Genomic DNA, 13098 nt, shown 5'->3' with positions numbered 1-13098 from the left:
AAATATCTCAAATCCATTCCCTTCTTTTTCATGTCCAGCCACCAGCATCTCTCATCTGAATTACAAAAGCTTCCTAAGTAGCCTCCAACATCCAGTTACCCACCTCTAACCTTGCTGTCAACACAGCAGCAAAAGTGCTCTTTTTAAATACAAATCTGTCTTAAAATCCTCCAGTGACTTTCACCACTGTCTCCAATTTCTCTCACTTGCCTGTCATTGGCTCATACATTCCGCCGGTCACCGGTCACAACGGCCTCTATTCTGTTCCTCAAATACCTTAACTATCCTCTCACCCATCACCTAAAGGCTCTTCCATGCTTCCTCACCTGCCTGATCCTATCATCCTTCTTGGGGAATTCTTCACTGACTGCTCCTGGATTCGGGTAGTAGCTGTGATAAACAGAATCACGGCCCCCACCAAAAATGTCCACACCTATACCCAGGAACCTGTGAATATGCTACCTTCCTTGGCAAAAGGGACTCTGCAGGTATGATTAACTTAAGGACCTTGTGATGGGGAGGTTAACTGGATGGGCCCAGTGTAATCACAAGGGCCCACGTGAGAGGGAGGCAAAAGCATCAGTGTCAGTGAGGAGATGTGAGAACAGAAGAAGAGATCAGAGAGATTTGAAGATATTGCGCTGCTGGCCCTGAAGATGGAGGAAGGGGCCGCGAGCCAAGGAATGCATGCAGCCTCTAGAAATTGGGAAAGACAAGGAAGCACATTCTCTCCTAGGACCTCAGGAGGGTGTGCAATCCTGCTGACCCCCAGAGCACTAAGAAGACTGATTTGTGTTATTTTAAGCTACTAAGTTTGTGGTGATTTTTTACAGCAGCAATAGGAAGCTAATATATGCCCCCCCCCCACACACACACATATACAACCTCTATTCCCCACTCATAGCATCCTGTATGTCTCCCTTATAGTATTCATTCCAATTGATATTTATATAATTATTAAATCCATCCTAGCCCCTAAATTATATACCTCAAGGGAGCAGAGACTGTGTCTGACCTGTTCAACACTGTATGCTCAGTGGCTAGTGCACAGTAGGTCCACAACACCAGCTGGCTGGCTGGCTGGATGAACGGGGCTGATTAGGGCTGTCTGAGTAGCTTCCACGTGTGAGCTCTCCCTAGCTACTGTTCAGTGAGGCCTAATGGTACCCTCAACCCATCCCCCACTCTCCCTTCCCTTTTGTAAACACACTCTCTAGGAACTGCTGCTTCCCATGGATATAGAATGTCACTGATCTGACAGCTGGAACCAAACTCTTGCTTCACATGCTAGCATTTCCCACTGGTAACATGAATTTCTGAGTATTGTTAACAGATTTTGGGATTCAATATATCAGATGGAAATCTCTGCATAATAAAAGGACACAGGATGGATGGGGAATGTCACATGAGATGAGGGCAATGACAACTAGGCAGTAGCAGTCAACATTTTATTTTATTTTGTTTTGTAATCCTCACCTGAAAACATTTTTTCCATTGCTTTTAGAGAGAAAGGAAGGGGGAGGGAGGGGGAGAGGGAGTGATTGAGAGAGGGAGAAACATGGATGTGAGAGAGAAATATAGATCCAACTACCTGTGCCACACCGGCCAGGGCCAGTCAAAATTTTCAGTGAGTATATCCTTCATCCCTGCAATGCTACTTAATCAATGTATCCTACCTACATACTCCCACAGGTAGAAAGAGAGAGACTGTAACCAATCCAAATAATGTAAGCATGGCTTAAACAAGATGGAAAATTTATTTCTCTCTTTTATGCAAGAGGAAGTAACGCAGGCCTGATCTGGCGGCACTGCAGTGTTGGGGACTCAGGCTCTTTTTATCTTGTTGCTCTGTCATCCTCAAGACTCAGCTTCTATCTCTGGAACCCAGATGGCCACTCCAGCTCCTGATGTCTAACAACCTCTGACGGGGGAGAGGGGCAGACAAGAAGGGAGATACTGTTGCTCCCCTTTCAAGGATGCCCCTTGCCTGTACCTATCACTTTTGAGGCGATTTCATTGGTCAGGATCTAATCTAGTGACATGTACCTCCCTTGCAGCTAGGGGTGGTCTTCACCTGAGCAGCCGCAACCAGCTAAAATTAGAAACGGAAAATGGAAATCGAGGGAGCCACCAGCAGTCAGTGTCACAGATGGTCCCTACAGCAAAGTTTGTAAGAGAAGAAAAGTCAGAAATATCTTGAACTAGTTAAACAATTACAGTAATCCATAGGGTGGAATACCATGTAGCTATTTTTAAAAAGTAAAGCTGCTTTATAGGTACTGCTATGAAAATTTGTCCAAGAGCCAGTGATAAGTAAGAACATGTCAGCAGGTAACAATGTGTACACGACAATACTGGGAACGTCATTCATTCCACCTACAGGCCAAGCCCTGCTTTGGGCCTGCCATCACTCTACAGCTGAGGGATGCAAGGTGAACACAGAAGACCAGGTGCATGTGTGAGAGTGGGGTTGAAAGATGAGGGGGTCACCATGGGGCTTTTTGTTTTCTCAACTGTTGGCATTTTTTACTATGAGCATATATTATTGTCATGAAAATTTTAATAAAGTTAGCAAATTAATATCCTGCAGACCAGTTATCTAAGGCCCACAGCGCACACCTCAGAGCTTGGCTGGGCCGTTCTTTTCTCCCCAGGATGAATTTGCCTTTGATTTCAGTCACTTCCTCTCTTGTCCTTAGTTTCCTGGCTAAGAGGCAAGGTTGTTGATGTCCAGCCTACCTACTTGGGGCTCAGTGTGGCAGAGAGAGTCAAGCACAACAGGGAATGTTAACCAGCACTATGTAAACTGTAAGATGCACTATACACCCAAGAGCCTGAACTCCCACTGCCAGCACCCAGCACCGTGGCACAAAAGGCAAATGGAAGGCATTGAAAAGGCTGGTATATGACCAGGTGCTGAACAAAAAACTTATCTACAGCAGTAAATCCCAGGGTCTGGAGGTGTAAGAAACATAAGAGTCCTTATTTCCATCAGGAAAAAATCTGGTAACCTTTGAAAAACAATGCACCTCACTTTATTAAAAATAGAATCTGGGCTGGGACAAGTTCCAACAAGAAGACGATAATGTTGGCTCTTCAAAGCACTTCTGAAGGCAATTCTGCGACTGCCGAGGGGCGCTACAAAAAACAAAACAACAACCGGAATGATGAATCACAAATGCATGATATGGGTATAGAAAGGCGTCTCTTTTTAAAGCAACTTTAAAAGCAATTTATGAGAAAAACACTTCAGAATGTCTTCCATGGGGCAGAAGAAGGGGGACAGATCCTTGCTCAGAGGGAAGATCCGTTTAGAACAATGGCACTGCAAGGTCTATAAAAACCAAGCACAACACTGTCATCACATAGGGAGCCCAAACCAAACACAGGGCCCAGGGAGGATCCTTGGAGACCAGCTAGACCACTTCGTGTATGAAAATATCAAGGCTCAGAGAAGTAAACCTACTTATCCAAGGTGCCCCTCAGCAGCCTCCCTTTTAAGTTTGTACAAAGTAGACACAAGGGAGTACCAAAATAACACGTAAGGACTTCTAAGTACACAAAGAATGTCATTAATTAAAATATAGGATAGCCCTGGCTGGTGTGGCTCATTGGAGTGAGCGCAGGCCTGAGAACCAAAGGGTTGCCGGTTCGATTCCCAGTCAGGGCATGTACCTGGGTTGTGGGCCAAGTCCCCAGATGGGGGTGCATGAGAGGCAACCACACATTGATTTTCTCTCCCTCTCTTTCTCCTTCCCTTCTCCTCTCTCTAAAAATAAATAAATAATAAAAATAAATAAAATAATAAAAATAAATAAATATAGGAGAGGTGAATATTGTTGCTAAAACCATATTCTTATTTTTTATTATTTTTTAAATTTATTTTTTTGTTTGATTGTTTATTTTATTTTTAAAGAGAGGGGAAAGGAGAACGAGAGGGAGAGAAACATCACTGTGTGGTTGCCTCTCACTCGCGCCCCCAACTGGGGACCTGACGTGCAACCTAGTCATGTGCCCTGACTGGGAATTGAACCAGCGACACTTGGCTCGCAGGCCGACGCTCAATCCACTGAGCCACAGCAGCCAGGGCTAAAACCATATTTTTAGATATATATTCTAAAGGATATTTACTTATCAATTATGTTTTCAAAGTACAAAAGTACCTAAAAGACTAGTTTTCAAAAGGAATAGTATTCCTAGGCTTCTGGTGACCAAAGGTCATTCCTATGGTCTTGCAGGGACAGTAAAGCAAACGTGCATTGATGTAGGCCATGACCTCAGGATGAGCCAGGAGCCCCTTGCCAGAGTTCAAGACGGCTAAAGAGGAATTATGGACACTGGTTTCCCAGATGTAATTAGCAATAATAGTAATAATAATCCATAAATAGCATTTACTGTGTATAGTTGCTGCTCTAACACTTGTGTGTTTTACTCATGTTCATCCTCAGAATAACCCTATAAGGTGGATATCATTTCTTTCCCATTTTAAAGCTAAGAAAATGGAGGCAGAGAGGGCAAGCAACTTCATTCAAATTCACATAGCTAGTAGGCAGTGGGAGTGGGTTTGAACTCATGCAATCTGCCTCCAGAGTGTGTGCCCCCAACCATCACACCATCCTGCCTCTCAGGGAGGCAGAATCCCCTCAGAATGACAGAATTGCAGGGATGAAGAACTGAAGAAATTGAAGGGCTCTCAATTGTAGAGGCGAACCCCTACCTCAGAGGCACCCCTCACAATATTCTAGAGTGACAAACACACATGTTCTTTTCTGTAAACTCTCCTCAGAATGCTGCAACCTGTTTAAAGGAAATGTAAAACTGAGGTTGGAAGTCAGGAGAAATGCAACCTGTCAAAGGGAAAACAGATTTTTTTCAAAATGGTTTCAAGAACTGAGGATCTTTTTCTAGCCTGACAGAAAAAGAAAATAACATAAAGTTTAAAAAAGCAGAAAGTGAAAACAGCATCAACAAGTAGAAACGAGTCCTAAAGAGCAAGCCATTTTACACCTGATAATGTGCAGTCTAACTGCCCCAACTTCTAAGTTGTGTATAGGTAAAGATAGTAACAAAAACAATGGAACAGAGAGAACAAGAGCCTATCTGAAGTGTGCAGAATAAACTGTGTCAATATATTAACACAGTTCATCTCCCAGTGTTGGAATTATTGGGGGGAGGGGGAGAGAGAACTGGAATAAATTACATAGCAGGAAAAAAATTACATTATCTTTTTATCCAAAGAAAGTTGTAAAATACCCGTTGTGCCTGTAAAAGACAGGAACGCTGACTGCAATTCTGAGCCTCCTGGCGCAGAACTAGTGAGGCCAGGAGGCCTCTGGCCCCTGAGCGCATGCCCCTCTCTCCTCCTCTGGCTCCGCCCTCCTCATCACTTGGCTTCCACTTCACTTATTCAAAGCTGCCTTCCTTGACCCCTCCTTCTCACAGAATCCTATAGGTAGCTTCATAGCACTTATCATAATTTGTAACAACATACTTATTTGTGGTTATTTAACATCTGTCTTCCCACTGGACCACAGGCTGGCAAATGATGGTCCAGGGGCCTAATCTGGCCCACCAATGGTTTTTGTATAGCAAGATTTATTCAAGTAGGACCACTATCATTCATTTACTTATCGTAGCTCCTTTCACAATACAATGGTAGGAATGAGTACTTGCAACAGAGACATTATGGCCCCCCAGAGCCTAACATATTTACAATCTAGCCATTTAGCAAAAAGCTTGCCAACCCCTACAACAGACCAAAAGCTTGGTGAGGACGGGGGTTCCACCTGATGGTCTGCCAGGACCTAGCAGCCTATCTGGCAAACAAAAGGCACTTAATAAATTTGCTGATTGAACAAACTTGGGAAACGGTAAGGATAAGCAGTAAGTAGTATGTGCTACTTGTTCAAGAGATCTTCACATCTATATATTCATTTCCTCTTGCCCACTAACCCAAGGCCAATTACACTTACTATGTCCGTTCTCCTCAGGAAGAAATGGAGGGAACCAGCCAAAGCTCGCTCAGTCCGTAAAGGCAGAGCCAGGTCTCAAACCCGGGCCATTCTGTTCCAGAGTGTGAGTTCCTGACCACAAGCCAGGGAAGATGATCTTTCCATTCATATTTTTAGTAATTCCTTAGCTGCAAATGTAGGGGCTGGGCAGGGAGCCAGGACTGTTTCCAAGCACGTCCTCCCAGGCTGCTGGCTGGCACACATCAGCTAACCACCAGGAGCGCCACGCACGGCGTGGCTATGAATGCCCATCCCGCTTAGAGTGCAGACAAGTCACCTGGTCCCACTGAGCAAAACTCTCCCTCCAGATAAATTACTCACAGGGACTCACTATCCCCGTCTCACAGGTGAGGGAAAGAAGGTTAATACAGGTTGAGTACCTTGTCAAGGTCAAGTGTTAGTATGAAGCAGAGGTCAGCTGAGGGCTGCAATCTTAATGCTGTTACTCTACAATCCATTTCTTGCTTCCACCATGCTCACCCACCCACCCCCACCTCACCCCCGCTCCTTTTCAGGCTTTCACAGGGAGCCAGTCATCCACACAAAGGCAGCTGAGGGGCATTTCACTCTGCACCATCATAGCCTGTCACTTCCATGCCTTATATGACATTGGGTGGGGAGGAATAACTCTGAAAAAGACCTCAACATGACTTCATTTAATAATCATAACATAGAAGCAAAAATATCTGCTAATGAAGAAAGATGACCATGGGATACACAGTGACCCCAAGTCATCAGGGAAGGGACAGTAAAGAGTACCCAGACTCTGGCTTGTAAAACAACTCTCCACACGTGCCTAGAGGCAGCAAAACAAAGCTCTCCCGCAAAAATAAAATTTCAGCTCCAAAGCGGGACAGGCAGCGCAGGGCCTGAGTCCATATCTTCCAGCTGAACGTGAAGGAGGAGGAAACATTCACGGCTGGTCACTGAACTTGGTGAGCTACAAGCAAGAACGTCTTCCCCAACCCAGAGTTCTGCGAAGCCATCATGACACCTCCTTGACTAGGGGTCTCTTAAGCTCCTACTTAACCCACAAGTACCCTTTCCATTGTTTCCCAGAAACACGGCATGGGTGGCATGGGTGGCATGAATTCCTGGCAAAGCCCCAGGTCACAGAGGCCAACTCTGTGAAGTTGACTACCAGGGTGATTTCGAGCATCCCCCCCACACCCCTCTCTCTCTAGCTCAAGCTCAAGGTCTCCATTGGTGAAAAACCAGGACACCAGCATCCCTATCTCACAGTGTGGGAGAGCTGCCTGCCCGTGTTTCTGCGGCTCCCTGCCTTCGGCAGCAGTACCGCACCATTGGATACCATTTATACTCCAACATAATGAAAACATCCTGTCATGCCCTGATGGTGAAACATAAATATAAAATTCTGTGCTCTCTGCTCCCATCCCCAAACAGGGTGGCAGTGGGGGAAAAGAGCTGGAGCTAGTTCTTCAGAGCAGTATTACTCAGTGTTAACACTCTACCGTGAGCTAAGTTCAGAAACTAAAAACATGTATAATGAATGAGTAATTTGGGGGAATAAGTAATTTTGTATCTGCCAAGTTTAGTAGTAAAAAAATTGGGGTTTGTGTTTTATGTACCTTTGGGGCTTTTACTCCACTTCGCTCATAATGCTTTTTTTATTGTAGTTTACAAAAATATCAGTCTCCAACAGATTGAAAATGAAAATAAAACAGGTCCTTCCCTACAGACTTGGAAAATAATTGCCAACAGCAAAGCAGTTAAATGAAATTGAGCTTCTTTTCTTACACGTGTGAATAGCTGCTCAAACTCACTCCTAGGAAGAGAAATGCAAGCTAAAAATACACTAAGACTCCATTTTTCCCTTGACTGGCAAAGAGCAAAAGGTTTTTGGATAGCACATCATTTTGGCGAGGCTATGGGCAGCAAGAGTTGAGGCCATTTGGCAAAACCCACCAAAGTTACAAATGGAAATCCATTTCTAGGGAGTGAGACAATAGACATGCTCCCACATACACGAAATGACGTGTGGACAAAGCTGTTCCCTGAAGCCTTATTTGTAAAAACCAAGGACTGGAAAACTACCACTGTGCCATTAGTGGGGGCTGGTTAAGTGAATTCAATACATTCAAGCAACTGAATACTCTGCAGCCATAAAAAAAGAATGAGAAGGCTCTTCACATGCTCGCACGGATCCACCTCCGAGATACACAAACCACGGGCAGGCACATCTGGACAGACGAGTATTTGCTCTTAGTATTATTTGTGTTTTCAAAAACTAGAAGAGAAATATAAACAAGTATGCTCGTATATACAGATGACACCACTGAATGGAAGCAGAGGACACTATAAATATTGATTGATACCAGAGATGAGAATTGGATGGTGGGCATATTTTCAACATGCATCCTTTTGTTAATTTTAAATTTCTACCATGTGAACTCACATTACCATTTCAAAAACTTTAAATTTTTATTCAAAAAAAAAAATACAAAACTATTTGCAGCAACATGGATTGACCTAGAGGGTATTATGCTGAGTAAAGTAAGTCAGTGAGAGAAAAACAAATACCATATGATTTCACTTATATGTGGAATCTAAAAAATAGAAACAAACAAACAAGCAAATGCAATTGAAAGAGACTCCACAGACACAGAAAAAAGACTGATAGTTGCCAGAGGGGAAGGGGTTTGAGGGAGTGGGAGAAAAAGGTGAAGGGATTAAGAAATACAAATTGGTAGTTACAGAATAGCCACAGGGATTAATTACAGCATAGGAAATATAGTCAATAATATTGTAATAACTATGTATGGTATCAGGCAGATACCGGAAATATCAAGGGGATCACTTTGTAAAACATATGATTGTCTAACCACTGTGCTACACAACTGAAACTAATACAGAACAATACTGAATATAAACTGTCATTGAAAAGTAAAAATAGAAAGAAATAAACTGATCTTGGCTACTTTGTGTATTTCTCAGTTAGGAATACCTAACTGTATGTATCAAAAAAAGAAACCAAAAGGATATATTATACGCTTATTTGATGACTCAAAGTCCTTTACTAAGTGATGTGCCCTCATTATCAGGGAAAGGAAAAACAATGTATCCTGACTGATGAATACAAAAGCTTTGCCACACCTCAGCGCTGCCTCTTCCAAGACATCCCAGTTGGAAGTCACAGCTTCTTCCTCCTTTTGTCTGCTCTGAGCACTTTCCCTCCCGGTCCTGTCTTTGATTGGAAGCTAGATCATAACATGCCTGCTCCTCTCCTCAGCACTGCTCAGCGGCAGGAATGGTTCTTAACCATATCTTAATCTTATAGGCCCAGAGAGGCCTGCATCGCCTGCCCAATGTCCTGCAAGCCACCACGTGTCAAGGTCAGGACTGGAACTCGGAATGAAGCTCTCTCCAACTGCATCACTTAGACTCTTACTGGTGGGAATAAGAGCCCCAGAATACAACAGTAATAAAATGGCCTGGTACTGAGCTAAGCATTAGACATAAAAGATTCCACTTAAGTCCTGCAATGCCCCAGAGAGGTAAGTTCTCCCATCACCCATATAGTACGGATGAGAAGCAGAGTCTCGGAGAGGGTGAGGAATGGCAAGCTCTCACAACCAACCAAACCAACAGCAGTGTGGAAACTTCAACCAGACCTCATCCACACGCCAGCCTGCCTCCCGCGGAAGCTCACCAGCCCGTAACCTGCAGACCCGCTTAACAGCGTTCCCCCAATGGCCAGTCCTTTGAACTACCATAAGAACCTCTTACCTGAGCCTCTTCTACTCCAGACCATGAGTCTGGAAGGAGGTGAATAATTTTAGGCAGCCCAAGTATGAATGTTTTTAAATAATTATGGTTTTGGTATGTATTTGAAAAAAACATATAACCAGCTCGTCACACCCATTACTTCACAGATGTCTTAGCACAGAATGAAGCTGAATTAACAAAAAGTGAACAGAGTTAAGGAAAATTACTAAAGAAATAAGTTCAGGTGGTTCACAGATATAATGAAAACCAGGAAGAACAACAAAATGACACTTGAGAATCACTCGCTGGTCTAAGGAACGGGATCCATTTCTGTGGTTTTTCTTCAGAGGAAGAGATGTTTGGCGATAAAAGGTGCCCCCCACCCCCTAATCCAGCATACAATACACACTAGTTCTGAATGTCACTTTATTTTTATTTTATTTTTATCTGCCCTCCTCTCTCCACACCACACTGCCTCTCTCTCAGATGGGTGAGACAGGACCCCAGTTACCAAAGCACCTTGAATGAAACCTTGCATTGAAAAGGCACCTGCCCTGGCTGGTGTGGCTCAGTGGATTGAGCACCGGCCTGTGAACCAAGGGGCTGCTGGTTTGATTTCCGGTTGGGGCACATGCCTGCGTAGTGGGCCCTGTCCCCAGTGGGGGTCGCGCAAGAGGCAACCGCACATTGATGTTTCCCTCACTCTCTTTCTCCCTCCCTTTCCCTCTCTCTAAAAGTAAATAAAATCCTTTTATTTTTTTTTTAAGCCAACTATATTTAAAAAAAAAAAAAAACAAAGAAAGAAAAGAAAAGGCAGTGGCCTGTGGTGGCTTAACCTGGGGTTGACCCCAGTCTGCCTTGAATAGCTCTCATCACACCTAGAGCAGATTAGTTAGTACCCAATCATCATTTTGGGCACCCTCCTCTCACTTTAAGAAGTGTCTGACTTGGGGAATAAATTGGAGCGGCTCCCTACTGTCTTGTTGTGACCTGCACCAGTGCAGAGGTGACTGGGGGAGAGCTGGGGGCCTCTCTCTAGCCCCGTTCCTCCCCATACCACAGAAACAGGGAGAAGGGACCCCCACTGGGCCAGTGCCACAGTCAGAACCACACCATCTGGTGAATGTTGCTTCTGCTCTTGCCCAATGCCCCCCCCCCACTCCTCCCCAGATGCCCACTAAATGCCGACAGCAGGTCAGAAGGAAGGCAGAAATCCACCGGACCCTGCAATGCCAGCAGCTCTGTGCTCTGAGCAAACTGAAGGGAGATATTAATTCACAAAAAGAAGGAGAATAATTGTGAAAAGTGACATGCGTGAGGACATCTAAGCTCACAAAACACTTCTGTTAGGAAGGGTCTCCTTTGATTCTCCCAAAAGGGCTGTGAGGAAGGTGTTTCATCCCAAACTCCTCCTCTCTGGGGCTCTCCGGGAAGAAAGAACTTGTTTTCCTTCTTTTCCTAGGGCGGCGCTGCTGTAAGTGTGCTCCCCAAACCCAAGAGCACCTGCTCACCAAAGAAGTTGCTAGAAATGCAAAATCTCCCTCCAGACCTACTGAATCAGAACCTGCCTTTTAACAAGAACCCCAGGTAATGCCTGGGACAACAGGATTTCAGGAGCACTGCTCTACGGCAAGGCAACTCTTCCATTCTACAAGCTGGACCTCTTCATTCACTTATCGAGGAATTATTACTGAGCATCCACGACACATGTGCCAGGCACTGTGCTGGACGCTGGGAAATCGACAGTGAATAAGGTCAGCACAGCCCCTTCCCCGTGTGGAGCACCTGTCTAACACAGTGCTTTCTCACCCTGGGCTGCTCATCAGAATAAGCTGCGGCAATTAAAAAAAAAAAAATGCATGTGCCTAAAACCCACCCCAGAGCAACCTACACCTGCGTACAGTGAGAAACTCTGAGACTGAGGCCCTAGAAGCTTCATATCAAAAGAGCTCCAAATGGTGCAGCCACTTTGGGGAGCAATCTGACGATACCTAATGGAGTGGCAGACGGGCATGTCCTAAAAACCGCACTTCCACTTCCAGGATTGTATCCTGCAGAAATGAAGGCACATGTGCAAAGAAGACAGAAACAGATACATTCACTGTAGTGCTGTTTCTGGAGAGAATATTATGGAAACTACCCAACTGTCCCTAAATAAGGTAATGAAAAAGTAAAACATCGTTAAGTCAAAGAATATAGTTATCATGCAGTTAGAATAAATCAACTAGAACTATGTAGATTATATGTCAACATAATCTCAAATATAATTATTGAGTGAAAAAAGCTGCAAAAGGCTACATATTTTTACACACAGACATTGATATACTGCTTATGGATTCATAAATATGAAGTATAAAGACACGCATAGTAAACACCATACCAATTTGGGGAAAATGACTAGTTCAGGGAGGAAGAGAGAAGAAAAAGAGGTGATTAGAGATTTTTTTTTTAAAGATTTTATGTCTAAAAAAATCCTTAATCAAATATGACTAAATTTTAATATATGTTAAATATGAAGGGTGGGTATTTGGGTATAAATATATTAAAGTACATTCCTTTTTCCATACTCTTTTGGGTGTTAATATTTCGCAATTAAAAAAAAATTCTTTTAAAAGCTTTTCATGGGATGTGATTGATATACGCTCAGGGTTGGGAATCCCTGTTCTAGGAGCATAAAGTAATAAAAACCTGGCTATGTAACATAAAGAAATACATCTAAAGAATAGCAACAATCTATAGCACTTGAAGTTAAATTACTATATTTCAGTTTTTACATAAATTTTTAAAAAGTTTTCACATGGCAGATAATTTCTATAAGCAATATTTTTTTAGGAGGCCAAGGTTATTACCCAAGCAAAGCAGTATTTCTCAAAATGTAGATGTCAGCTCACCTGTAACAGAATGAAGAGTGGGAAGAAGGGAATACTTATTTTAGAATGCAGACTCCAGGACCCCACCTTAGGCCCACCTAATCAAAACCTCTGAGGGCAGAAACCCAGAGTCTGAATTTTTAATAAGAGAATGCATATGTGGGCACAATTCTCTGGTACAGCAAAGAACCACTAAAGTATAAGGTATTTTTAAAGCTATTGTAAGTCGTATTTTTAAAACTATACATGTCTGTGTTTAATAAGATGACATATATCATATTCTGAAAATCAAAATAAAGTGCAGGGAATGTTTTCTAAATATTTGAATAGTAATTCCAACAAGTACACTTAAGCAGATCCTGCTAAAAGCTGGTTTCCTGCAGTGTACATGACCTGAAGGACATAGCAATATGTGGTAGGAAGAAGAACATAATTTCACATTGTCTTTCTAAAAAGACTTCAAAAAGCAACTGGGTAAACAGGAAAAC

General features: G+C 43.3%; 1 protein-coding gene across 2 annotated transcripts in view; it reads right to left on the bottom strand.

The window, feature by feature from the left end:
- Positions 1-13098, bottom strand: part of USP46 (ubiquitin specific peptidase 46) — a 56223-nt gene that overhangs the window by 36017 nt on the left and 7108 nt on the right. The gene's annotated exons all lie outside the window — the stretch shown is intronic.

This window comes from Furipterus horrens, unplaced genomic scaffold (genome assembly GCF_987537825.1).
Source record: "Furipterus horrens unplaced genomic scaffold, mFurHor1.1.pri manual_scaffold_2, whole genome shotgun sequence".
Taxonomy (NCBI): domain Eukaryota; kingdom Metazoa; phylum Chordata; class Mammalia; order Chiroptera; family Furipteridae; genus Furipterus; species Furipterus horrens.
The sequence above is the reverse complement of the archived record's forward strand: the minus strand, read 5'-3'. Positions and strand labels throughout refer to the sequence as shown.